The 27532-nt window shown below is 37.2% G+C and overlaps 1 long non-coding RNA gene across 1 annotated transcript; it reads right to left on the reverse strand.

Annotated features, from left to right (window-relative positions):
• Positions 1–23954: 23954 nt before the first annotated feature.
• LOC140526703 (uncharacterized) lies at positions 23955–27532 on the reverse strand. The gene is made up of 3 exons (XR_011974477.1): positions 27378–27532; positions 26380–26469; positions 23955–24289 (listed from the first exon to the last, which is right to left on the reverse strand). It is a non-coding gene; the product is annotated as an uncharacterized lncRNA (long non-coding RNA).

Below are 27532 nucleotides of genomic sequence, written 5' to 3' on the forward strand. Positions count from 1 at the left end.
ATGTTCTTGACCATTTTTCAATTTTGTTGAATGGCTCATCTAAATTTGAATCAATTCCTTTTATGTATTGGAAATACCTTTATCAGAGAAACTTGCTACAAAGATTTCCCTCCTCCCAGTCAACTATTTTCCATTTACTTTTAGCTGCAATGGTTTTGGTAATGTAAAACTTTTCTATTCTATGTCATTAAAAATGTTCATTTTATCTTTGATGAGCCTTGATTTTTGTATAGTCATGAAAGCTTCCCTTTCAAATAGAAATGAAAGGGCATTTCTTCTTTATTTCTCTAATTTGTTTATTATATAAACTTATATATACATTATACAAATTCGTATATACATTATATAAATTTTATATATATGTATAACATATGTTATATATACATTTGAAGCAAATGTTTATGGCGTGAGGTGTTAGTCTAAATTTATATATATATATGTATATATGTATATATCCCAGCTGTAGGTGGTTACGGACAAGATCATACGTATTACATAGGGACAAATCCTATGGAAAAGATAGAAGCTCAAGGTGGGGCAGTCCCAAAGCTGTCCAGAAGGTGGAATTTTCAAACTCTGATAAAAACAGGTAGTCTCTTAGTTCAGGTTCAACATTGAAAGAAAATAAAGCCTTTGTAGGTCATTCAGCAGTTAACAAAAGAAAGTTTACTTAGCTGTAGTACAGAAAAGATATTCAACCAGAATACTCCAGTACTTAGCTGAGGACTGCCCCTCCTTGTCTCCATATGGAAATAAGAGAATGGGGGGGAGTGGAGAGGAAGGAGGAAGACAATTAGAAGACTTTGAGCATGAGCAGAGAAAACATAGGGAAGACGTTAACAGCAAAAGAAAATATGACTGCCAGATCTAGTAAATAAGTTTAGGCATCTATGAATAAATATTGTAAAACAAATAAAAATTTTGAGGGGAGCATGGAACCAAATATACTGTTCCTTAATGGTTTAAAAGAGAAATGAGAATTGTGAGAGCAGAATTTAAGGCCTACACAGCAGAAATAATTAGTTGAATATCTAAGTTCTCTCTCCTCTATGCTACAGCCAATGTGGCCTACGCTCTTCCCTCTCTGCTCTGAACAAATTCTAAACTTTTCCACTTCTGTGTCTTTGCTCCCAGCATTTCTTATTATTTCCTCCTATCTCTCTTCCATTTGTATTTCTACCCAGATTTTAAAGTTCAAAACAAATCCTACCTGATTTACGAAGTTTTCCCTAATTCCTGTGGTTAGTAATGACCTTCTTTGAGACCTACATAGCACTCTTTTTCAAAACATTTTAATGCATTTATTTGACATTCTGTGCTATCTATAGTTCTATGTGTCTTATCCTAATAATAGACTAAAAGATCACAGTGGATAGGGACCATGTTTTATCTAAATTTTTGTATTTTCTAAACTGTGTGGAGCCTACAGGGCTCTCTTCACAGCAAACACTTGATGTTTGTCAGATGAAGGGATGAATGAATAATTCTCATTAACTTACTATACAACCTTAGGTAAGCTGATTAATGTCTCTAAGCACCTTTGTTTCCTCATATATGAAATTAAGATGTAGATAGAGTAAATTTTAAGGTTCCTCCCAAGCTGAAAATTCTATGATTTTTACCTTGTTATTTTTTATTTTTGCATGGCATACTTTTTGTTGTTTTATTCCAATCTTTCTTTATAAGTTGAATTTGATTTCCATAATATTGAAAACATTCTCTCTTTCCCTATGCCTCTCTCCTTTCTTTATGGGGCATGATTCTGACCTAGTATTTGGAGAAATTAAGGTTGTTTTCCCCTTCTGTTACCTGAAATATAATGGACTTGGTCTTCTCTCTGAGATAAGATATTATAGGATGTTAGGCATGTGTCCTTGTAGATGTGACAGAAGGCAAAACATAGTGTCTAGTACATAGAATGAACGGAACAAATGCTTATTGATTGGTTTTCCTGACAAGGATTCTTAATCTGTGGTCCCTGAACTTAAAAAAAAAACATTTTGATAACTGTATTTTAATGTAGCATAATTATTTATCTTTGTAATTATTTTTATTTTTATGTATTTAAAAACATCATTTTAAGAAAGGGTTCATAGGGTTTACCAGATGGCCAAAGGAGTCCATGACCTAAAAATGTTGAGAACTATTGCTGTAAACACTTTTCTACTAGTCCCCTTCTAATTCTCTAGCACCTATATATACCCCAATGGAAATACCAGGCTAAGTAACTACTTCCTATGTCATCTGATCCTACAATGGGAAGAAAAATGGAGAAAACTTTCCTTCTTTGCTACAAATAATTTTCTTCTTTGCATTTCACAACTCTCAAACATCCTAACCTCCAGGAATCCACATCCTGTGCTGTGGTATATAAGTATTGTTCTGTTTTCCCCCAGATAAAATTTTCATTATGCTGGTTCTATATAACACATATTTTTCTATTCAGTACCTAGTTTCAGTTTTATCAGGGTTTCTCCACTCCCTGACCCCTCCGCTAAAAATATAAAGTCTTTGTTGGATATCTTCAGAAATAGAAGTTAGCTACTCAAGCACCTCCATATGCATCTTCTCACTCTTTCTTTGATTTTCTCCAATAAAGTCTGAACTCTTAGAGGTTATGCTAGTAGAGCAGATGTCTAGAAAGTCCTACCAAATTTGAAAGGTTTTAAATGCTAACCCAGGGAGGGACTGTGTATCTACCACAAGAGGACCAATTCAGCTAATTTATGAGATCATCACCATCTTGACTCCAAGGTAATAAATTCTGACAAGATACAGAAAAAGGCAAAAGGGTACAGTGGATGGAAATTTAGCTTTGGAGTCAGAAAGAGCTGGGTTCATGCTCCATCTCTGACACATACTACCAGTGTGATCCAGGGAAAGTCACTTAATCTTTTGGTGCCTGAGGCAACTGGCTAAGAGTATCAGTTCTTGAATAACTGTCAATCTGAACTGGGAGAGTGAATTTCCTCTCCAGGGAGTTCTCCACACCAATAAAGACACAAGTCTAGAGAAAAAAAATTGGTATGAAGGGGTTGTGATCCATATCCTATGCTGATGAAGTCATGGATAATTGAAGTATATTTTGACTACAGAGGTAAACACTGCCAAATATTATCTTTGGACTGTCCCTTTGGGCACATGTTACATAAAATATTCACAATGATTTTCCACATAGGCTTTTTAGAACTTATTTTTAAAATTTAATATAAAAATGTATATTTCTCTTCTGTTTAAAAATAAAAAAGACATTGAAGGTCCCAGCTTAACAGAAGATTCAACTACCCATCAAGGTAATCTTGGCACATTAGTTTCCTTCTAATTATCTCAGTCAACAGTTGGATATGTAAGAGCAGGATCTTGCAAGAAGGATGCCTTGTGGTACCTAGACTTCCTTATGTCCCCTTTATCCTATTTCGAGTTGCAGACTCGGTGCATTTAAAACAATTAGGTTGTGAAAGAATCCTAAATTCAATAGGGACAATAGGTTTTCTTAGCAGTTTATATTGATGCTTTAAAACTAATGACATTTTCCTTTCTTTCTTATGGAGGGAGCTTCTCTCTGCCACATACCAAATAAATAACAGTTCTTCTCTATATGATGTAGCTCATAGGAGCACAGATGCAGAGCTAGAAGAGACCTCCATCCTGGCTGGGAGGTCATCTATGCTGACCTTTTGAAGAAGAGAAAACGAATGCTCAGGGAAATAAAGTCACACAGGCAGTTAAATGTTGGAGAAGTTTGCCCTAACCTTTAAAGGTCAGGTCATAAGAAAGGAGATTTGGCCTGAGGTCGGAGTACAGCAGGGAACAAAAGTAAAAATGAGTCAGGTTGCATTGTGTGAGTTAATAAAGACATAGAGTCTTCCAAAATGTTTTCTCTATAATTTGAAATTATAGAGGGATTACTTAGAACTAAAAAGAAGGTATCCAGAAAAAAATAATATTATTTTATTGAACCTGATATCCTTTCTATTAAGGAATCCTTGGAAAACCTAAAATATTTACAAGAGAAAAAATAAGCTTCAGGATATAAATATATACACACACATACATATATGCCTTCTGAAATATCTTGAAAAGACAAATTAAAAGAAGTGTAGTCAAGTGAATTAAACAAATATTTGTGTCTACTTTGTGCAGGCACCATGCCAGGCTCTGAGGATACAAAGACGACAGTCAAAGTCCCTTTCCTCAAAGACAGGAACCTGTATTCAAATCCAGACTCTACCCCTAACCAGCGTTATGATCATGGACAAGTTGCCCTTTCTCTGTGCCTCAGTTTCCTCTTCTATAAAACAAGAGAATAAAACTAAAGCTCTTGCAAGCTCTAAAATCTGATGATTAACCAGAGCTATCCCTTCTTGAGTACGAAGACCAGGGCCATCTCTAAAAGATACATGGCTAGTGAAAATCATATTATGTTTACCCCTACAATATTTTCCTTCTTCCCCTTTTTGATAGTATTTTATTTTTTTCCAATTACATGTAGGGACAATTTTTTAACATTCATTTAAAAAGTTGTTTTGAGTTCCAAATTTTCTCTCTCCCTTTCTCTCCTCTCCCTAAAAAAGTAAGAGTTTTAGATAGGTTGTATACATACAATCATGTAAAACATTTCCATATTAGTCATGTTGTGATCAAAGAAACAGATCATAAGAAAAAAAGCATGAAAAAAGATAAAGAAAATGAAAATGGTATGCCTCTATCTGCATTCAACTCCATCAGTTCTTTCTCTGGATGTAGATAGCATTTTTCATCATGAGTCCTTTGGAATTGTCTGGGATCATTCCTATAATATTTTCATATAAGTGATACCACATTAAAATGAATATTATAACCCTAAAAGAAGGAAGAGCCACAAAACACTATCCTGAAGGGTTTGAATTCACTGGGTGAGTGCAAATGTGTACAGAATGAGTACTCTCATCCCTTCACTCTGGTGATGGTAAGTTGATTGTACTACAAGTTAGTAGAAGCATAGTATAATCCCATCCAATGCAACAAGCATTTTATTTAACTTATCATATGCAAAGCACTGTACCAGGTGCTGGGATTATAATGATTTAAAAAAGGATAATTCTTGCTTCAAGGAGTTTGTACTTGCTTAAGAAATGGTGTCTCATACCCCCTCATTATCCTAAATACCAACTAATGTACATAACACCATATGTATGTGTGTATATATATATATGTATATATGTATGTATGTGTATATATACACACACGTTCAATGAGCCTATAGTGAATAAGATATCAGTAAACAGATTTAGAAATTGTCTGCATGGAAATAGTTGAACCTATTGAAGCTGATGAGATCACTCAGCAGGACATTGTAGAGGGAAAAGAGAAGAGAACTTGTGACTGAGCTTTGGGGAATACTTTATACAGTTATTCCTTCCACATCATGACTTTCCCCATCATGGTTTCAATATATCATGGGTTGTCATAAGAAATTAAATGGGAATTTTTTAGGGAGTTCTGCAGAAGCTGTGAAGGCCTACAGACAACACAGGAAAAGTTTAGAAAATCAGAAGTGCATAAAATATATGTATAATGTCAACCCAAATTTTATAATAAGGTACTGTAAATACCCCGTAAAGAAAGAAAAAATTCAGACTTCTTCTCTGTTATGAAGGGAGGGCCAAACAATTTTATATAAATTTTCTGGGTGGGGGAGGAGGGCATCTCACCACTAACTCTGGCAATATGGAAGGGGTAACTGTAGTTGGTGGGCATAATCTGAATGAAGATCCAAAAAACCCAATTGTGCTGAAGAAGTCAGAGATTAATATAAAAGGGTCAAATGAATTCAAAGGAGAAATGAAAAAAAAACACAAAGATTGATAGCTAGAGGTAGTATATACAGTAGGTGACACCTATAAGACAGCATATAAATATTCAATTCTATGTTCTTTACTATGGTTTGCTTTATGACCACATATGAGATAGAAATGGAGACTCCAGACAAGTCATAATGTGGCATAAGGAGAGAAAGTGTAACTTAAAAAGAATATAACATATGAAGTTGGAAGACCAGTCTTTGAATGCTGGCTTTGCTATTTACCATTTGTGTGACTTGTATAATAACAATAATGGTAGTATTAATAATAATAGCTAACATTTCCATAGCATTTTTAGGTTGGCAAAGTGCTTTGCAAATATCCTGTTTGAGTCTTATAACAACCCTGGGAGGTAGGTGTTATTGTTACCTCCATTTTATAAATGAGGAAACTGAGGCAAATTGAAGTGAAATAACTTGCTCAGGATTACATAGCTAGCAAGTATCTGGTCCAGTATTCTGTTTACTATGATACCCAGCTGCTTCTCTGAAAATCAGCTTCTTCAGATGGAAGATGAGGGGACGGGGCTATACGATCCACAAAGTGCCTCCCAGCTCTGGATGCTATAAATCAAATAATTTTCTTTTTTGAAAAAAACCTGTCACCATATTGTAATTTCTTTCATCTGAACTTTGAAATAGTAAAGGACTGATTTCGACTGGTTGTTGAATTCCATAAATCTAATTAAATCTTTCTAAAATTTGCTTAAACATCATATATGGATATTTAAACCAGATCTAATATAAGGCTCTCTGCTCCCGTTCAATGATACATCTTCATTAAAGATTGAAAACCTCTCTCCAGTGAAGTCTGCTGAAGTCCTTGAATGAATGGGCTATCTTGCTTCTTTTTTGAATGCTCAGTACCTGGGACATTAATAAATGTTTATTGACAGACGACTTATGAGGATTCCCCAACCTTCTTCTTCGGTTGGAAATGTCGCCTCCTTCCTTGGAGCTCACATGGTGTTTTCTACTTGTCTTAAGGTCTTAGCACATTCAATTTACTCCAAAAGTCAGGTGCCACATTGCCTTATAGATCGAAGTCTGTGAAGAGACCCTCTAGAACTCACCTAATCTTTGGAAACTTCCTTTGGACTCGGCAATTAAAGTTTGTTGCATTAAATTTTGCAAAACCATTTTCTTACAGGTGAAAAGCTGGCAAAAGTACTAGAACAAATGAATTTTTGCTTATTCAATCTGTTCCTTCTGGTGAATCAAAATGTGGCATACTGGAAGGTGAAAAACATTAAGTAATTTCAAAACTGAAATAAAATCTTGAGACATATGTTTCATTATCCTTATTGTTTTGTGTATGAAATCTGTCACTTCTTCCATATCAGGAGATTCCAAGTTATTCAGTGTGTGGAGAAGTAACTTCCTTGGCACGGTATCTCTATAGCATCTTCTGCCATGGAGTTCAGTTATTTTTCAGACAATATTCTCATGGTTTAGATGAATAAACGTCATGAGTTTTAGAAATTACCTGGAGTTAAGCAGATGCACCTGTTTACAAAGATAAAATGAAACCAAGAATTAAAACTGTGATTCAGGCACGCAGTTGGAAGTTTGAAGATGATCTATATTGTCCAAATTAATTGGATTGTTCATTCTATCATGCCTCTCCTGGGTAACTCCTCTTCTGTGCTTTGGCTTCTAGACCATGGGGCCAAGGGACGGATGTAATTGAGTGAATGATACAGACTAACATCTCATCCATAATTATTCTCCTGGGAGAGCAGAGATGTAACATTTTCCTATTTGACTAACCCCATTATTCCATTTAGAGTTAAAGGCTATGGTTGGATTCATAATGCTTCTTCATATTTGATATAATTAGGCAGTAATAATCGGTAGGCCAGATATTTCATGGTAGTTAGTGACTGGACAGGGATGTGAGAGCCTGAGGCAAATTCATTTCTTATTAAATTACTCTATCCTTTGTTCACTTGTCCCTGTTCACAAGCAGATATCTTGATTTAAGAAAAGAGATTTTCCCTATCAACAAATTTTAGAAATCTCTTGACAGCTCAAGAATGGTGATTTCTAGAACAAAATTTTATGCCAGTCTCCTGTAGCTGTTGAAACAGTGTGCACGGGTAGAGGGACCCAGCCTTGGAGTCAGAAAGATCTAGATTCACATCTTGCCTCTGATACATACTGACTTTATGACAGTGGCTAAATTCTTTAAGCATTCAATGGCTTCAGGTAGTCATGAGTCTAAATCAGGGGTGGGGAACTCTCCTCAAGTGCAGCCCTTTGAATCCAAACTTCACAGAACAAATCCCTTTAATAAAGGGATTTGTTCTGTAAAACCTGGACTCAATTAAAAGACAGCACCCAAGGACCTAGAAGACCACATGTAGCTATGAGGCCCAAGTTCCTCATCCCTAGAATGAAAGCAAAATTGCTGATCTGCCATTGGTGGAGGAGTTTCCAAACCAGATGTTCACAGTAATGAAATCACAAGACTGGGTCAAAACTCCAAACTGTAGCAGCTAACATGACATGAACAGAAGAAAGAGTTGCTTAGGTTGCTTAGGCTAGACCTCATAGATATCTGCATCTAGATGAGGGTCCTGGAGCCAGTTTCTGGTCTTTAGTTTGCAGGTTCTGAAACTTGATTTTATTATAGTTCATCCAATAGTGACTGGTATGAATTGATTTTCCCATAGATTAACAAAACCAACAATAGACTGATTTCTCAACTAGAATCCTAATCCATCAGTCTGACAATGGGAGTGACAGAAGTGACCAAACTGGTCATATACCTTTTGACACAGATATCCCACTTGTAGATATGTCACAAACAAGTCAAAGACAAGTGCTAAATATGTCAACATATTCATAGAACCGCATTTGAGGGCAGCAAAAAACTAAAAAATACCAAGTGGTTGCCCATCAGTTGGGGAGTACTTAAACAAATTGGAATATAGGAATGTAATAGAATATTATAGCTTTATAGGAAATGATGCACATGAGGAATTTGGAAAAACAGGAAAACTGGTTTAAACTGATGTAATATGAAATAAGTGAATCAGGAAAACAACATAGGCAATGACAAGATTCTAAATGATAAGAACACTGAAATGAAGCAACATCTAGAGTAATGACTAGTCTTGGGGGTCAAAAAAAGATGACAAAAATGTACCTCTTTCTTCTTGCTGGAGAGGTAGGGGACTATGGGTTATGAATGCTATATTCACTGTCAGACACAGTCACCAAATTACTTGATTTTACTTAGCTGTTTTTCTTTCTTTCTTTCTTTTAACAAGGGAAGCACCACTGTGGTTTGAGTATATTCAGAAAAGACTGACGTAAAAATAATATGCATCAATAAGATGTTAAAAATAAAAGAAGTTTCAAAATTTGTCCTGGTATTTTTATTTAGCAGATTAAATAAGATTCTGCCATTTGCAGAGAGTACAGCCTCCTCATGGGTAAATCCATCCAAAGCAACAAATTATATAGCAACAGGGTACTTTGGGATCCTATAACTAGAGCAAAAAGAAATTGATGTACTAATGTTTCCATCAGTCTGGTAGTCTGGCAAACTAACCACCTGTAGGACCATGGACTTACAACTAAAAAGAATCAATGGGGGCATCTTATTTTATAGATGAGAAATCTGAGGTCCAGGGAAGTTGAGTAACTTGCTTAATGTAGTGGACCCAGGATATGAATTGAAGCCCTTGGACTCTAAACACAGTACTCTTTCTGCATTACCACATTACATCCCATTTCTAGATACGTAGCACAAGTCGTTAGAACCAGATCATTGGAAAGTGTTGGAGACACGCTGCCAAATTTGTATTCTTTGGCTCTTCTTTCCTCATTTCCATATCCCTTCTGTTATGACACTGTCTATTATAATGAATTAAATCACATTGTAAATTATTATACTTTATTATCCATAACAGACAATTGAGAAATACTTCATTGGAAGTACCATCACACACTGATTCTTGGGGTCACCTCTGCCCATTTTATAATAATTTTTGTTAACTATTTCAGTGTTACATTTTCTGAACCTTCCACTGTATTCTGAAGGACTGTGCTATTTGTAGGCAACTACCTACACATTTATAATAAACTAGACAGCCTTGATAGAATAGCAAAAAATAGTAACTTACTTAGATGAACAGATTTCTGGAATGGAGAAAATGGAATGTACAATACACATTCATGGAACTCTTTCAAAAACTTGTTTCTTCTTTTGGAGAAAAGAACCTTAGCCACTTGAACAGGTCATCTTAAAATTAGTCATCTAGAATCTTTCCATGCCTCTGAACAGGACAATCAACAAACATTTAAGTGCCTACTATATGCCAATACTGTTGATTACTGGGGGCAGAAAGGCAAAATCAAAGCAGTAAAACAGGAATTAAGGGACTATATTTATGGTGATTCTGTAGGGCACCAGCCTGTCCTCCATCACTGTCTTTAAAAGAAGCCTCAACAAGCAATGAGTATATAGGCTATTTGATTATGTCTGGTCTAGATTTTATTTAGTGACACTAGAAACCAGACAGAATCATCTATCTATCTATCTATCTATCTATCTATCTATCTGTCTGTCTGTCTGTCTGTCTGTCTGTCTGTCTGTCTGTCTACATATGTGAATGTATACATACACACACATTTGGTGGGGGGAGATATCACAATAGGGAAATCCTGGTGAGGAATGATACATTCACACACAGATCAATAACAGATCTTAGAAGTGTCATTCCCCAATTGATAAATGGTCAAAGGATATGAACAGGTATTTTTTCCAATGAAGAAATCAAAACAATTTATAGTCATATAAAAATGGTCTAAATCATCATTGATTAGAGAAATGTAAATTAAAACAACCTGGAGATATCATTTTATACCTACTAAACTGGTTTAAATGGTTGAAAGGGAAAGCAACCAATGTTGGAGGGGATATGGAAAAAATGGTTGCTGGAATTGTGAATTGATCCAACCATTTTAGAGAGCAATCTGGAATTATGACCAAAGAGTTGTTAAACTACTTATACCCTTTACCCAGCAATATCATTATTAGGTCTATTTCCAAAGATGATTAAGGAGAAAGGAAAAGAACCTATATGCTTTAAAATGTTCATAGCAGTTTTCTTTGTGGTGGCTAAGAATTGGAAATTATAGGGATGCTCATCAGTTGGGAATGGGTGAACAAGCTCTGGCATATGATCATGTTGGAATACTATTGTACTATAAAAAATGATGAGTTCAATGATCTTACAAAAGCATGGAAAGACTTACATGAAATAAGGTACAGTGACATTAGCACAATCAAGAGAACATTGTATATAGAAACTGCAATACTGTTTTAAGAACAACTATGAGTGAATAAGTTATTTTGACTATTATGAATACTCAAATTAACAATAAAGAATATATGAAGAAAGATGCTATCTGCATCTAGAGAAAGAATTGATAAATAAATGCATAAAATAATTTTATACACATCTTTACATATATACACACCTGTATACATGTACACACATATGCACATATATGCACACATACCTATTTATGTCTAATCTCTAGGGAGGAATAAAGGAGGGTGGAAAAAAAGAAGGAAAAAAATTTACATGATAATTTTGATGAATATTTGAAAGGAACAAATTATATTTAGTAGATTTGCAGCTTTATGTACAATCATCTTTTTATTACACTGCTATGGAAAAGCTTGTTTTATTCCATAAATATGTACTGAGGCTAAAAAAAAGAGAAAAAAGTATCAGAGGTGGGACTTAAAACAGTTTGTCCTGACTTTAAGGCTTTCCTGTACCATTTAATTAAGTAAGGCTGTTTCTTTAACCTTAGTACCCTTTAAACTGTCAAGAAGGAAAAAAAGAATGACTTTTAAAAAACTGGTTACAAATCAGAAAGAAAAATATCCCATGACTATAAAAAACAACAAAAAACAAATTGTTAAAAGTTTTCTTAACTCTCTCCCTCTTCTGACAGATTATAGTCTATGAGAGTTTATTGAACACTTGTCATGTGTTTGGGCACTGTGCCATGGGTGAAGAAGATCTGATCTTTACCCTCCAGAAACTCTAGTTAGTTTTGTCTCAACACATATGACATGAGAGTAAACAAGGGCCAATGTAGTTTAATGCACTGATTTCTGACTTTTGTTTGTGTACCTCTATCAGTAAATCTTTTTTAAGCATGTTCCCAATGTTTATATTTATTTATAAATTACATACATAGACTATTGCTTTGATTATATGCATTCTAAAACTTACACAAAAATCAAAATTGAACACGGTTAAAATAAATATGAAATAATATTTAGTTCCCTAAAGCATTATGGAACCATTGGAGTTTATTGAGGAGAGAGACCTCAGACTTGCACTTTAGGAAAATCACTTTGGTAGCTTATGTAGGGTAGACTGGCAAGGTGAGAGACTTGAGTGATGTGGAGATACCAAGTAGGTTATTTCAGGATACAGTTGATAGACACAGGATAGAGCTGATAAAAACCTGAAGTAGTTTGGGGGTTGTACGAGTAGAGAAAAGGAAATAGATTACAAGATGTGGAGAGAGAACTGACAAGATTTATTAACTGATTGGATACATGAGGTCTGGGAGAGTAATCGTCCAAGGTAATACTAAGTTTGTGAAAACTAGAATAATAATTCCTAATTGAGAAATAATAAAAATAAAGCAGGCAGTTTTCAGAAGAAAAAAAATTATCAATAGTTATATGAAAAAATGCTCTAATAATTTGTTATTTTTTTGGTTATGACTGACTCTTCATAACACCATTTGAGGTTTTCTTGGCAAAGATGCTAGAATGGTCTGCCATTTCATTCTCCAGCTCATTTTACAGATGAGGAACTGAAGCAAAGAGGGTTAAGTGACCTGCCCAGGGTCACATAGTAAGTGTTTGAGGCCAGATTTGAACTCAGGGAGATGAGTGTTTCTGATTCTAAAACTGGCACTCTATCCACTGCACCACCTAGCTGCCCATACTAATAATTATATAATTACAAATGAAAATACCTCTGAGGTATCACTGCATGCATATAAGATGGAATAAGATGACAGAAAAGGAAAATGATAAATTCTGGAGGAGATATGGAAAAATAGGTACACTAATGAACTATTAGTGAAGATGTGAACTGGTCCAATCATTCTTCATTACTTTTCTTTTAAAAAATTAAAATGTTTTGACCAGCATTTATGTTTACCCCAAATATACATACTAATAATTCCTTGCTTTATTGCATGCTGCAATTTTATTTTAAAAATAAACTTATTACCATCCTTTTAAAAAAATTTATTTCAAATTCTTTTCTGACTTTCAATCCCTCCTATATCCAATGAGAAGACAAGCAATATTACATCAATTACATATGTAAAATAATGTCATTCTTCCATGTAAGCCAGGCTGCAGAAAAATAAGAAAACAAAGCTAAAATGATGATTTGATCTTCACTTAGACTTCATCAGTTCTCTCTCTGAAAGTAGATAGCATTTTTGATCTTGAGTCCTTTGGAATTGTCTTTGCATTATTATATTAATCTGAGTAGCTAAATTTTTCACCATTGATCATCATTACTTTTAGTGTACACAGTGTTCTACTGGTTTTGCTTTACTTTACTTTGAATCAGTTTATATGTCTTTCCAGGTTCTTCTGAAACCATTCTGCTTATCCTTTCTTATAGCACCATCATATTCCATTGCAATCATATACCACAACTTGTTCAATCATTCCTCAATTCGTGGGCACCCTCTCAATTTCCAATTCTTTGCCACCACAAAAAGAGCTGTTAAAATATTTTTGTACATATGGGTCCTTTTCCTTTAATCGCTTTGTGGTTGTTATTCATTCTTTGTTTTTTTTTGAAGAGGACCAATGACGCCATGGGAAATGTCTTGACTTTCACTCTAGCTGGATTTAAGTGAGGCAGAGTTGCACAAAGTCATCACCCTCACTCATCAAAGTCCAGTGGCAGGACAAAAGTCAAGAAGACAGGCAATAGCCCAGGATGCAGTGGATGACCTTGGTGTCTTCAATGCTGACCAAGCTCTACGTGCTCCACAACACTTGATTCAATTGCCTTCATGGCTGTTGGAACAAATTGTTCTCATCCACCCATTCTGCCAGAGAAAGTTTTCATATTGTTGGTTTAGACATCACCCTAAATCACCAACAGGTTTGAGGCCTATAGGTTACCCTCAAACTCATTTAACCCATCTGCCAAGATTATTTACTGGAGCATGTACATGGTAAAGCTTCTTGGAGCCACAGATGAGAGTTGGGTGAAAGTGGTCTCCAAAGATGGATGAGCAGCCCTGAAAAGGGTTCAGCAGCCCTCACACCAGATGTGCTAGTCTTTCCTGAACACCTCATACCCTTAATATAGACCTGTTATTGGTTTTACTTGGTCTGATCATTCTGGAGAACGATTTGGAATTAGGCCCAAAGGGTTATGAAACTGTGCATACCCTTTGACACAGTAATAGTAATAGTAATTAGTAATTGCTATAGTAATAGCAATATTGTAATGACAATCAACTGTGAAAGACTTAGGTATACTGATCTATAATGATCCACAACACTTCCAAAAGACTCATAATGAAAAATGCTGTCTACCTCCAGAGTGTGACCTGATGAACTCCAAGTACATATTGAACCATATTTTCTTTCACTTTATTTTTCTTGCTTTCGGATCCTCCTCCCTCCCCCTGCAACATGGCTAATGTGAACATATGTTTTGCATGACTTTATATATCTATAATAGATATTACATTTCTTGCCTTTTCGATGGGTGGGGCAGGAGAGTATTCAGAACTGAAAACATTTTTTCAAGAAAGGAAAAAATGCAAAACTACAACAACTTAGAGTGACTTAGAGGATCACTGCCTTCTACAGTAATAGGAGAGCCTAAAAGGGCTTGGGTAGAGCTGAGAGAATTAACAGCATAATTATTGAAATTCAAATCACACTCTAACCATGCAAGCTCACTTTATGTAACTCACTCTTCTCATCCTACATGAATAGGAGTGGGGTTATTATTCAAAGGTCACTGGCAGTGTCTTGGCCATAGCCACAAAAGTGATCTGTGTAGTAGAGACAATGGAGAGAGGTGACATTTTCCTAATGGCATCTGTGAAATTTCTGTGGGTAGCAGCTAGTTTGGGTTTTAACCACCTCTGAAAAACCAACACCTGCCTCAGAAGGGGGGAAGTTTAGAGCTTGCACAACACAAGGAGGTAGCAGTTGAAATGCTGGAGAATAAATGTACTTGTTTTGTGACAAGCTCTATAAAAAGCTCTCAGTGAAGGTGAGATGAGATTTGCCTTCCCAGCTTTTTATAGATTGATCATACATCCCTTAGGCTCAGGTGATGGTCTACTAGAGACTCTTGATCTAATTTTGGAGACCATTGACATTTGATTCAGAAGACCTGTCTTCAGGACCATGGACAGACACACAGACAGTCCCTGGTAGTATTTTTTTCTTTCTGACATCTATATACTCCTTTCCCTGTTTCTTACTTTCCCAGTTTTCTTACTCTTCCAATGACATTGACTACTCTATGGTCATATTTAGTCATTATCTGATAAATTTCAAGTATAACACTGTTACTTCAAGTAGTTCATGTTGGGATTATGTATATCATTATAAAAGGCTAAAAATGAATGAAGCAGGAAAAGAAAAACTTATGAAAACAGCTGTCAAGTATGCATTTCAAAGACCTACAATATGTAATTACTATATATAGAATTTCATACAGTCTCACATAAAGTACTGTCAACAAGTATTCATTATTTATACTCTACTAAAGTCTTACTCTGATGCCTCCTTGTAGTGTGGAAATAACTTCGAGTTATCAAAGGCTATGCTAGTGAAACATAAGCTCTTGCAGGTCCTACCAAGCTGGAAGTATTTCATCTATATCCCTGCCTTTAGACTGTGCCTATTTTCCAGGACCAACCTAGAGAAGCATGGAGATGCTCATCATCAGAAAGCTGGTGCCCATATGATGATTAAAAACCAAAAACTCACTGACAGGAGATTTGCTGAGCAAACAAAAAAAAAAATCACAAGAAATGACGATACCCTGCTTAGTAGTTCTTCAGACTTGTTCTTAACCTTTATGTGTTGTGGATCTTGTTGGTATTCTGGTGAAGCCTTGGACCCCTTTTCAAAATAAAACAAATGTATAAAACACATAACAAAACAAACTGATCATACTGAATTAGTAATCAAAATATTTTTAAAAAGTTCACAACCCCAGGTTAGGAAGTTCTGCAAGGATAGAGTGATTAGCAATGATGTTTGATGGTAAACCTTTTATGTAAGACTGATGTATCTTTCCTCTTTTTATCCCCCTACAGATAAGAGGGGAGCTAATGAACAGAAAAAAGATCATGAAAACCCACTTTACCTGAAGTCATGGAATGTGAGTTTAAATATTAGTTCTGCAACTTACTGTTTGATATTAGGCAAGTTACTTAACTTCTCTGGGCCTCACTTTCCTCATCTGTAAAATGAGGAAGGTGGACTAGATGACCTTTAAGACCCCTTTTCAGCTCCTGAGGCAGTGATCTACAACTCGCTAGATATCCCAACATTTTGAGAATATGTAGAATTGTTTAACTTCAAGTTTCCTCTAAAGTCTTTTAATTTATTAAGAGGGCAGGAACAGTATCTACTTAAATTGTAATTTGCAGCAAATACTATATGACCTAGCACTTATTTATACACTATCTTGAATTGTCTTTGAATAATGTGATCATGACTTCCCAGTGAGACTTAATCTCTGTCCCTTTTGGCATATCATTTAGCAGGCACCCATACTTGTCCACTGATTAATTGCTTGCACAGTAAGACATGATACCAGCCCACACTGAGGTTTCCCTTCTGAATTTCCATTGGAATTATGAGCCGTATCATGATGTCTAGCATTTAGCTTCATTCTTTCCCGTCTACCCTCTTTTCCCCCAACCATAGTCCACTAACAAAAAATAAAACTATTTTCCGTTACTGATTAAGTTTACACAGTTGTCAGTTGTTCATATTAATCTAGAAGGCCTAAGCAGCAGTTTCAGAGCTAGTTAGCTATAACAGCTTAAGACTCAGGGCAAAACTAATAGAGCTATATAGTGCTCTGCTGTGTGTTTGTATTTTGTATGTTTAAAAGGGTAAGATGTTTTAGACTTTTCAATTTCGATAGTTAAGCCTTAATCTTAATGACCTCATAAAAACACCCATCTTGACCATGAAGCAGGACCAGGAACTTCCTCTCTGCCTTCTGCACTGTAGCTTTGAGTTGGGGTATGTGGGGTGAGTACTAGCACCTCTGATGTGAGAGTTTGCTGAGTCCTTTTCAGGACTGCTCATGGTGTCACCTTCAATAACTCTCACCTGTGGCTCTGCTTTGATGACTCTGGAGGAGACAGTGAGGCTGATGACTTTGTGCGACTCTTCCTCACTTAAATCCAATTCATGCACAAGTCAAGACATCACTTGGTGATCTCATTGGTCCTCTTAGAGAATAAAGGACCACCATCACCACCACCAGTGCCACCTGGTGGCTCCAAGAAACTGTAGCATGCACAGAGGCCACACCTTGGTAAAACCATCCTGTCAAACAGATTTAAACCAGGTTAAGGGTACCTGATAGACCCCAAAACTGTTGGTGAGTTAGGGGAGATGTTTACCTCAATCACATGAAGACTTTCTCCAGCACAATAGATGGATGTTCCAACTTGTTCCAATGTCCATGAAGGTAGTGGAAGCAGGCACTGTGGAGTGTTTGTTGCGTTCATCCTTCGTTGCCGAAGAAGACCATGCCATCAGAGAAATGGCACTTGACTTTTGTTTTGAGTGAGGGAGGACTGTGCAAGTCACCAAACTCACTTCTCTTCCAGAGCCATCTGAATCCACTGATCAGATATTCATCAGGATGACTGAAGATGACCCAGGATGCACTAGGAGACCTTGGGCCCTTTAGGCCAAGGTCTTTGCAGGTACTCACTTAAGGTGACGCCCATTCATTGAATAAGCCTGTTTAAGAAGTAGCCAGGGCATGGCCCCTTTAATGAGGTCAAGAACAAGAAAGACCTCAGGCTGGGAGGGAAACAGCAACAGGTACTATTGGTAATCATCGTAAAGCTAGGAGGGTCCAGAGGAGCTTGATCAGACATCAAAGATGCCAAGGTCACTCACTGCATCCTAGGTCATCACCTTGAATTTTGTCTTGCTTCTTGGCTTTCAATGACTTTGAGAGAGTGAGACTTTGTGCAACTCTGCCTCACTTAAATCTGATTCATATGCAAATCAAAACATTGACTGTGATATCATTGGTACTCTTTAAAAACTGAAGGATGAACAGCAGTCTACGACCAAAGAACCTCAGGAGAAACAATCACCACAGTAAAACTATTAAACATTTGAGTGAATCCTTGGGCAGAGTTGACCTGGTTGTGGATTGGAAGATGAGTTCCTCAAGCATACCACACCCCTATATAACAAACTAAAGCCCAGAACGCCACCAGCCTCTGCCTTTAATCAACCAGAGCTTCTCAGGATGAGATTATGCTTGGAGCCTAGTCCTAAAGATTAATACTTCACAGAAACATCAGAAGACAAATGATCAAGGTTAGCTTAAAGGTAATAATTCTCTACGTGTAATTTTGAACTGTTCACTAATATACAGGACAAATAATGACCGTTCCATTTTTGCTTTTTACCTGTAGTTTGAAGTTGACTTTTTTCCTTCTGTTGATTCCATCTGTTCCATTGTCTCATATAGTTAAAATGGAAAATGTTTGTACCTGTCATCTTTCTGAGCTCATCATGAATTGAATTTTTCCACCGTGACTACCACAGCTAGACTGATTCAATGTGATTCGGGCAAGAGTTAGGAGCAGTTATATTATTGCTAGGCTCCACAGGGGCAGGAAGGGTATATGAACCAGAATTGGTGGTGGGGGAAGGGAAGAGAATAGCCTCAGTAGTTGTTTCTAGTAGTAACTTTTAGATAGAGAAATTCATTCATTTTTTATGAAGTTGGCAAAGCTAACCCACATGGCCAGTTCTGAATTGACAAAAATCAAAGAGAATTTCTGTCAATAAAAGTAAAGAAATTCTTTATGAGTTGATAGTGAGATCATGCAGATGCTTATTTAGGACTGGTCAAACATTTATTAAGTGCTCACCCCCTGGAGCAGACAAAGAAAAGGCAGAAGATAGCTATTGCTCTCAAGGAGCTCCCAGTCTAATGGAAGAAATAAACTGGATAGAAGCATATAAAAGATAAATTGGAGATAATCAACAAATGGAAGGTACTAACATTATGGAGAATCAGAAAAGACTTCTCATAGAATTTTAGTTGGAACTTGACAGAAACAAGGAAGTCAAGAGGCAGAAATAGAGAGGGAGACTATTGAAGGATATATCCCTTCCAAATGACAGTGATTTATGGCAGTAAATCCATATTATTCATTTAAAATTGTTCATCTTTTCCCCAATGAATAGTAATTGGCCTCTCTCTTCCATTAAAGAAAAACAAAACCCTTGTGACAAATATGCACAGTCAAGCAAACAAATTCTTACATTGGCCATGTCTAAAAAGAATATTGCCTGTAGATGTAGGGATCATGTTTCATCATGAATCCTCATAGTTGGTGGTTCTTAAATCTTTCAAAGTTCTCTTTACAGTATGGTTATCATGTAAGTTGTTCTCCTGGTTCCATTTGTCCAGATCTGTAATTTTTAGTCAATTGTGTTTTACTAGAAGTGGGCCCTATGAGATAGACTGAAAGTGAAATGTCAAATTCGCTTCTATTTCTACTTCTTATTTCATTGTGGGAAACATTAGAGGAGCATGATGCCATTTCATTGGCTCTAGACAAGGAAAGCACCCAAGAGAATGCAGACTCATCTACCAAGTATTGAGTAGTGGTTTTAGAATTTTTCAGGTTTGATTCAGCTTGTGTCCATGAGGTACAAAAATATAGAAGAGATACTGAAAACACTTTGGTTAATAGAAAATTACATAAACCTTTCTACTCTACTGTAAGGATTTTAATCTTTACTTTCCTATTAAGTAACACCTTCCAACATCTAGATTACTTATTTAACTAGCAAATTTTCATTAGAAATAAAAGCATGAAGGTACTTGCCATTTCCTGAAAGCTTTATTTGGACCCAGACTATTGTATCTCCAACATGATATGAGCAGCTACTATGAGTATCTGAACGTATTTTAAAGGTCAAATCGCTAGGTATAAAAAGCACTCCTCAAGAATGAACCCGTATAACATTATGTTCAAATGTTCAGCTACAATTATATGACTTTAAATAGTAGGACTCTGCAAATACCCTTGTGGCAAGTGGGTGAAAGTGTATCGTCTACCTTGTCAAGTAAAGGCAAACTGGTTTCATTGTTTAGAATCTAATGGGAAAGTAAAGAAAGCATTGACAAAACCAATAACCGCATACCAAGTTCTACCATATTTCTGGATCCTTTCAATTAAGGTAATAGCGTCTGGAACAGCAACATACAAGAGAAAGTCACTCTATTCAATTGTTTATAGACCACTATTGTTCTCCATCTTCCATCTGACTTTCCACACTGGCCAGACAGAATTATGCCATTGAGTGGTTGTAGGGACTAATACCCCTGCCTCAACATATTCCTATATGGTATTTGTAATTTCATCTTGCCCACCTAGTATGCGATACTGCTTTAAAGTAACTATTTTAAAAATTTCAAGTAAAACCACTGGGTCCATTTTCATTTTTCCCACCAGGACTGCATTAATGTCTATCTTCCTTACTGCAAATTGGTATCTTCCCTCAGGCAAATTTAGGTAGCATATTGAATACTTCTGTTTCAATATATCCATCCAATTATACATTCAAGAATAGGTACAATTATTACCGTATATTCCTTCTTTAAGTAGTTGTCCAATTTTAATCGTTAATTTAACTTGTTTGGCTGGCATTTCAGCTCCTCCCAGTTCTATGAGAGCAATAGGGGTTCCATTTTAAAATTTATTAGGTTTCCATATATAAAAGACCTCTGCCCCAGTATCTATTAATGCCCTAGCTAAAGTAATTGATCCACTTTTTCCTATATGTAATTAAACTGATATAGGGGCTGTAATCCTGTCTGTGTACTTCTTTAATTTGAACTGAGACTTGGTTGATTCCCTTTTCTCCCCTTAGATGTGACAAACTTGGATACAATGATTTAGGAGGAGCGGTGGGGACTTTTTACTTCCCGATTCTGTCTAGTTTTAAGTCCCTTTTCCTGGTACATTCTATATAAATCATTAATTGGAACACCATCTATTTTTCCATAATGTATCCCTGCCTTCAATAAAGCAATGAATAATTCTCTCCTAGTTAATCTATTCTGACTTCGAATTCACTTTTTCTCTTTAGCAAATTTATCTTTTCCCCCATTCTCCTAAGTCACTTAACTCTGAAATTCTATCCAATACCCCTGAAAGAGGATGTCCTATTTCCTCAATTTGTAAAGTCAAAATTACATAATAGGGAGGAGCAGTTTTTACTATTGTATTTCTGTGAGGGACCATCGAGAAGATGCTGTGACAAACATTTGCATCCCTTCCATTATTGCCATTTTCTTCACCTTTTCAATTTCTGTATACAGTCAGTCCCTAAGGATAGTCCCTGGGTTAGGCCATGGAGTCTGTGGGGTATTGTTTATTGCATCCCTTGTCAGCTAAAGCTAGCAAATTAGTCCTGTTGTTGCCTCCTTGAACATGGTAATCCCCAAAAGTTTGTAGTACAAAGGGATTCCAATACCTATGAATTTCAAACAATCTAGGTTATCTACCCACACTCCACTGTACCCTTAGTCACTAATTCTCACCTCCCATGATACTAGTGATTCTCCATTTTTTTTTTGGGTGCATCAATTTAAGATATCTGTAATTTCTTGCTGAGTAAAATCCTCAGTTATTTTCTTAAACACTCTGTGGCCCCTCTGGTTCTCCTGCTTCCTCATTGTTGGAATAGCACCTACACCCTCATGATACTTAGAAGCCTCCTCATCCAGATTTGCTTCATCTTCCATCCTCCCATGTGTCTGGGTCCCAATCAGGCCCCACAGATGCAAGGATGGCATATACTTTTTCCCTTCCTATTCTGATATTTATGCTGAGCCACCCCCACAGCTGCCTTTTCTGCAACCACCCGATACTTTCTAGCCTGATTCTCTAAAAGAAAGTTCTGACACTGTAGCACAGAAAGCTTTCCATGCAAATCTGCTAACTCTTTTTCCAGCTGAACCTTTTCCTTCAGCACTTTGGCCTTATTTTTACACACAATATGGTAACCCTCCAATAACACCCATTCTCTTCTGCACACTCCTGTCATTTCCTTCCCCGTTTCTGATACTTCTTTGCAAACACTGTACTAACTCTATGGGGTCTCCCATAATTTCAGTTCCCAGTTTTCACAAACTCTTGTATTTTTAGTCCATTCTCTCACCAGAGAGGAATAAAATCCTTCCACCCCAGGATAGCTATTTCTTTCACTAGTCTTTGTTTCCAAATAGAGACATTATATCCTGCAATCCTGCTCATGATGCCAATCATATCACCAATGCAATATGAGCAGCTGCTTTGAATATACAAATGTATTTTAAGGATTGGATCACCAGGTATAATAAGTATTCCTCACTCAAGATTGAACCTATATAACATTTATTCAGTATGGTAATGACAGGCAAGGTATCATTATGGAAATAGAGAAAAGCAAAGCTTAAACAGGGAAAAAGTATTTACACATATTACCAAGCCCACGAAGTACCACCATCTTAAATTCACTTTCACAGCCAGGAGGCTCCTTGATAACACCTACTTAAAGAGTTTAAGCTAAGCTAGGGTGAGTTTCTACCCTTCAAGTCTCTACTGGGGCTGCTACCACCAGTCCCCTCTAAGCTCCATGCTCTATACAGTTTCTTGGCATCTGATTGACTCAGCAGAGCCCACGAGAGTAGACTTGGCATGGGATGCCAACATCTGTGATCAGTGGAGTCCAGTCACAATGGGTCAATTAACGGACGAGGAGGATCTTCATATTCCATTAACCCTACAACTATCTCTTTGTAAAGGCTGGAAAGTTCAGAATCAGTTTCTAGAAAAGGGAAGGGACAAGTCCCAAATTTACTCACTGTACTCACATGAGGCAAGTCTGAGATGATTCTCCTCCAAATCCCATCAATCCGATTCTTGAGAGCTGGGATCCAAACTTCTCCCCCCCCCCCTCCACTTCTATCTATACTCCTTAGCCTCCTGAGTCACCATGTCAGCTCAACAGTGAATGTTGTGAAAAATGCTGTCATACCCTGGGACATGGATTTTCTATCAAGAAACCGAAGAAAGGGCTTTTGCTGTCCATCAAAATCTTTGAGATACTTTGAGAGTTGACCAGGGCAGTTTTTTTTGTTGTTTAAAAAAAACAAACAAACAAACAAAAAAAAAAAACCAAAACAAGACACACACCTACCAAATCCCTTGCTTGGGACAAAACCCTTAAAAAAGTGTAATGACTGTGGAAAAGGCTTTAGTGTTCCTTCACGAAGGCTTTTCATATCTTATTTAGGTAAGATGTGCAAGGTCTCTAAGCTGTGAAAAAGGTTAAACCTCTCATGTAGAGATTTGAGCACAAAAGCTATTCAAGAAGTTTTAGTGGTCCTTCATGAGTGAAGGCATAGAATAGTCCTAGAAAGCATCATCCATTAAAAAAAGTTCCAGTAAAATTCATCCAAGAGTCGATTGTCTAAATTTCCTGGCTGCTGATGAACCTATCCTTTTTTTTTTTTTTTTTTTTTTTTTTGTTCCGTTGGAGAATGTCTATGGTTTAAATTAGATCTAGTAGCAGGGTGAGGGCAATTACAGGCCCATTTTTTTTTTATTATCCCCAAGACATCATTTTGATACGTGGACCTCCAATTACTTAATTTATGTAAATGTGGTAACTAAGCATGATCAGAGTTGATCCTTGACTTTAGAATAGCTCTATTTGGGAGCTCAGAATTGTCTGTAGGTGCATCCAAAAAAAAAATCCATGAACTTGGTAGCAGCTTAGTCTCAGGAGTTTTGTTTTTTTTTTTTTTTTAAATCATCTGTTATTCGTTTTCTCCATTCATTTACTACAGGCTGCCTGTAGACCCAGTCGTTAGTTATATGGTCTTATCAAGGGGATCCTTTAAAAGACAGCTTCCACAGGGGGGCAGTAACTGTCCAGTAGTAGGTAGGTATCACTTCATGGTATCTGGAGACTTGCATCTGTACCAGCCATGCAGCTTCTAGGATTTCATCTACAAGATAGCAGCAGGTAGGAAAATGACTTAATCAGAGACATAGTCTGAAGTTCATCCAGGCAGTAGGCATCGACTGCATCCATATTACTCAATCCCATGAGCCTTTGTTCTGGAAGAAACACAAGTATCAGTCCCTGAAGGCCACAGTATAGGCAAGAACATGTCTGCAGTGGTCTTTTCCTCAAATTGCATTTTGAGGCAAGATTGGTTCTAGACACATTAGTTGACCATGAACAGGGCAGTAAGAGAGAGAAAATAACTAGAAATAGGTTATATGTATCCCATTCTAAGTTTATTTAGATATCCTTTTCTATCCAATTCCATTTCTTTGGGGGAGAGGCACTGAAACTGGTCCACTGGGATCACTGCATTTTCCATAGGAAGAGGGATGTGTTTTCACTTTCCTTTTAATGAACTACCCCATAGATCTGAGTGATAAGATTTAGGAACAAGTCACAGCAAGGAGATGCTCACATCTCCTGGTCCTTCTAGCCTCCTGGGTTACCTCCTTAACCTTAACAGGAAGATCTCTACAACTCACCAAGGCATGATAGCTCAGCAAAGAGGTAAGAAGCTGGCCTTTCATTTAGGGAAGACCTGGGACCACTTTTGACTCATCTCGATAAGGGATCCCAAAGTCTTCTCTGGGAACCCCACATCTAAATCAGTAACTAAAGGGATAGGTGGGAATTTCTGGACTGGAAATTCTGGATAGGAAACTCTAGGTCTGGTTTGAAAAATAATACCCACCCTATTCTAGTCTGTCCCCTTTCCCCTAACCCCTTCAAGATAGTGTATGATGAAAAGAATAACATGACTCAACTTGGCCTCAAACCAGATGCGGCTTTTTCTGGTCATTGTATAGAATTGGAATCATGTTTTGATGACTTAGGCATCTCTCTGTGAGATAAAGGGGCAATACCTTGGGAAACAGAAAGATGTCCATCCCAGAGGCACCCAGAATGAAGGGGAGCATTTGGAGGAAGGTAGAAATCAAGAAGAAACGTCCAGTGGAATTCAGCTCTCAAACCCAAAAGGTACTCAGTAGTCAATCTTCTCCAATCCCTCCCCACCTTTATCTAGAAGAAATGGAGGCCAGAGTGGGTGAAGGGTTTTGCTCAATGAAAGTCCAGCAGAGAGCCCTGGGGACTAGGCTGCAGCCTAGGTTCTGAAAAGGCCATAGAATTTAGAGCTCGAGTTTTTCCCCACCCCTGATTTTGAGGGCTCTTTCAAATCTAATTCCTATCTCCTTCCTTTTACAAGGCAGGATATTAAAGCCCACAGAGACAAATTGAATTGCCAAAGACATCGCAAGTTATAAGTAGAGAAGGCAGAATTGAAATTCAGTCCACTTAAGGAGGTATTCCAAGTCAGAAGAATCTTGGCAGTTCTGACTGGCCAGCTTTTCTTTCTATCTAAAGTGAACAATTATCTTTGAGGTCCCTCCTCCCACCTCCTTCTCATTTTTCCTTCACAAAACTGCTTACCGGAAATCAAACTTTAGTTAATAAGGAACTTTTTTGGAACTCAAGACCAGAATTCAAACCCAGATTTGATCACTTATTAGCTATGTTAACCTGGGCAAGTCACGTAAACTTCCGTCTGCCTCAGTTTCTTCAATTGTAAAATGGGGTTAATAAGGGTTAGCTCACAGGGTTGTTGGGAGGATCAAATAAAATGTAAAACACTTAGCATAGTGTCTTGGTTGCTCCTTTCCCTTCCTAAATGAGTGTTCAGATATACCTCACATTTTTCCTACCCCAAGAGTTTCTCTTCGGAGAGATGAAGCTTATCCACAGTAGTCAGGAACATAATATGGATTTGGGGAGGGAAGAGCTTTAGCATGAGAATGACAGGGTTCTCTTGGCACAGTTATCCCTAACCCCTCTGTAGCACGCACAGACAGAAAGACAGACAGACCGACCTACCTTGGTGGGGGAAGAAATTTTTCTCCCTTACTTTGAAAGTCCTTGAAGAGGAAGGGGCTTGAGCACTTCTCACTCACCTATGACTGTGGTCATGAGACCTTGAAGTTTGTAAGCCTGCTTCCATTGTATGGGCACCCATCCACTCACTCACCATTCAGAGCAGCTTTCTAGACCTCATTGGATGAAGAGTGGGCAGGGGCACAACAAACAGCCTCAACACCGATATTTTATAGTTGGGGAAAACAAGCCAGAAGAAAGTAAAGTGACTTACTGAAGGTAAGCAGCATGTGCAGGCCTTTGTTGGAGAATTTCCCAACCTAGAGGTTCTATAATCTTCTTGGAGAGCAATTGGGCCACTTGACTGGAGGTCAATAAATCAAGATTAGAAGATAAAAAGGTTAATTCGTATCAGCTCTTAGAGAAATAGCAGCTCCTCAGAACCAAGGGAGGTGTTTGGAGAGGGTTTTAAACAGGCTTACAGCAGGTGGCAAAAGGAGTTTATCAGATAAGGCTTCTCATCCCCTTTCCTTATTTAGAAAGTGGAATAAAAAGGACCAGAAGTCAGGAGATATAAGGGGGAGGGATTTTAATGTTGTCCAATACCATGATTTCTTAGGGGTAGTGGGGCTTTCCCCACTAGTCTCATCAGACCCTCAAAATGTTTAGGTAGGGCTAGAGGTCTAATGACTAGTTTAGTAATCTAAAGCATCTCTAGTTTAATCCTATTAGGTAGGAGAGCAGGCAAATTCTATCAGTGAAACCCATAGAGATAGGCTCAAGGACAAATCAACCAAATAAATATTAGGGAGAATAGAAGCTATCCTATTACAACGGAAAAAAAAACAAAACCTTTTTATAGTGTGCTAGTATAACTCTAAAAAGTTTAATAAAATATTCTAAAATTCCCTACTTCAATTCAACCTTCAAAATTAATAGGATTAATCTCTAATCACTAGTTTAGTAATCTAATAGCATCTTTCAAAGTCTCACAAAGCTTTCCAACACGAGACTTTCCAAGATAATTTCACAGAAGTTTGTGTGCATGTCCTTTTAAATACTTAATACAGTCTTTAACCAGAGGATCCCTCTGCCCAAGTTACAAAATCACAACATTCCAACAAAAGAGGAACTAACCTCCTAAAGAAATGCATTGTACTGCAGGCATCATTTCTGTACATATAGAAAAAAAATCACAACGCAAGAAACTCACAGCTACAGTACTAACACAAACCACAAACCTAAAACCTGAAACCCAAAGCAAAGACTCACCATACTGTGTCAGAAACAGGTTCTCAGCGATTTCTTCCTCGGCAGGAGTCTTAGAGGGTCTCTTGGGTTTGCCCTTTTAACTGACTCTTGGGACGCTCTGGCCCTACCTCTGTTCCCTAACCTCCCAGGCTGCTCACGAGGAAAAGGAGGGGCTC

The sequence above is a fragment of the Notamacropus eugenii genome, chromosome 2 (assembly GCF_028372415.1).
Source record: "Notamacropus eugenii isolate mMacEug1 chromosome 2, mMacEug1.pri_v2, whole genome shotgun sequence".
Lineage (NCBI taxonomy): Eukaryota > Metazoa > Chordata > Mammalia > Diprotodontia > Macropodidae > Notamacropus > Notamacropus eugenii.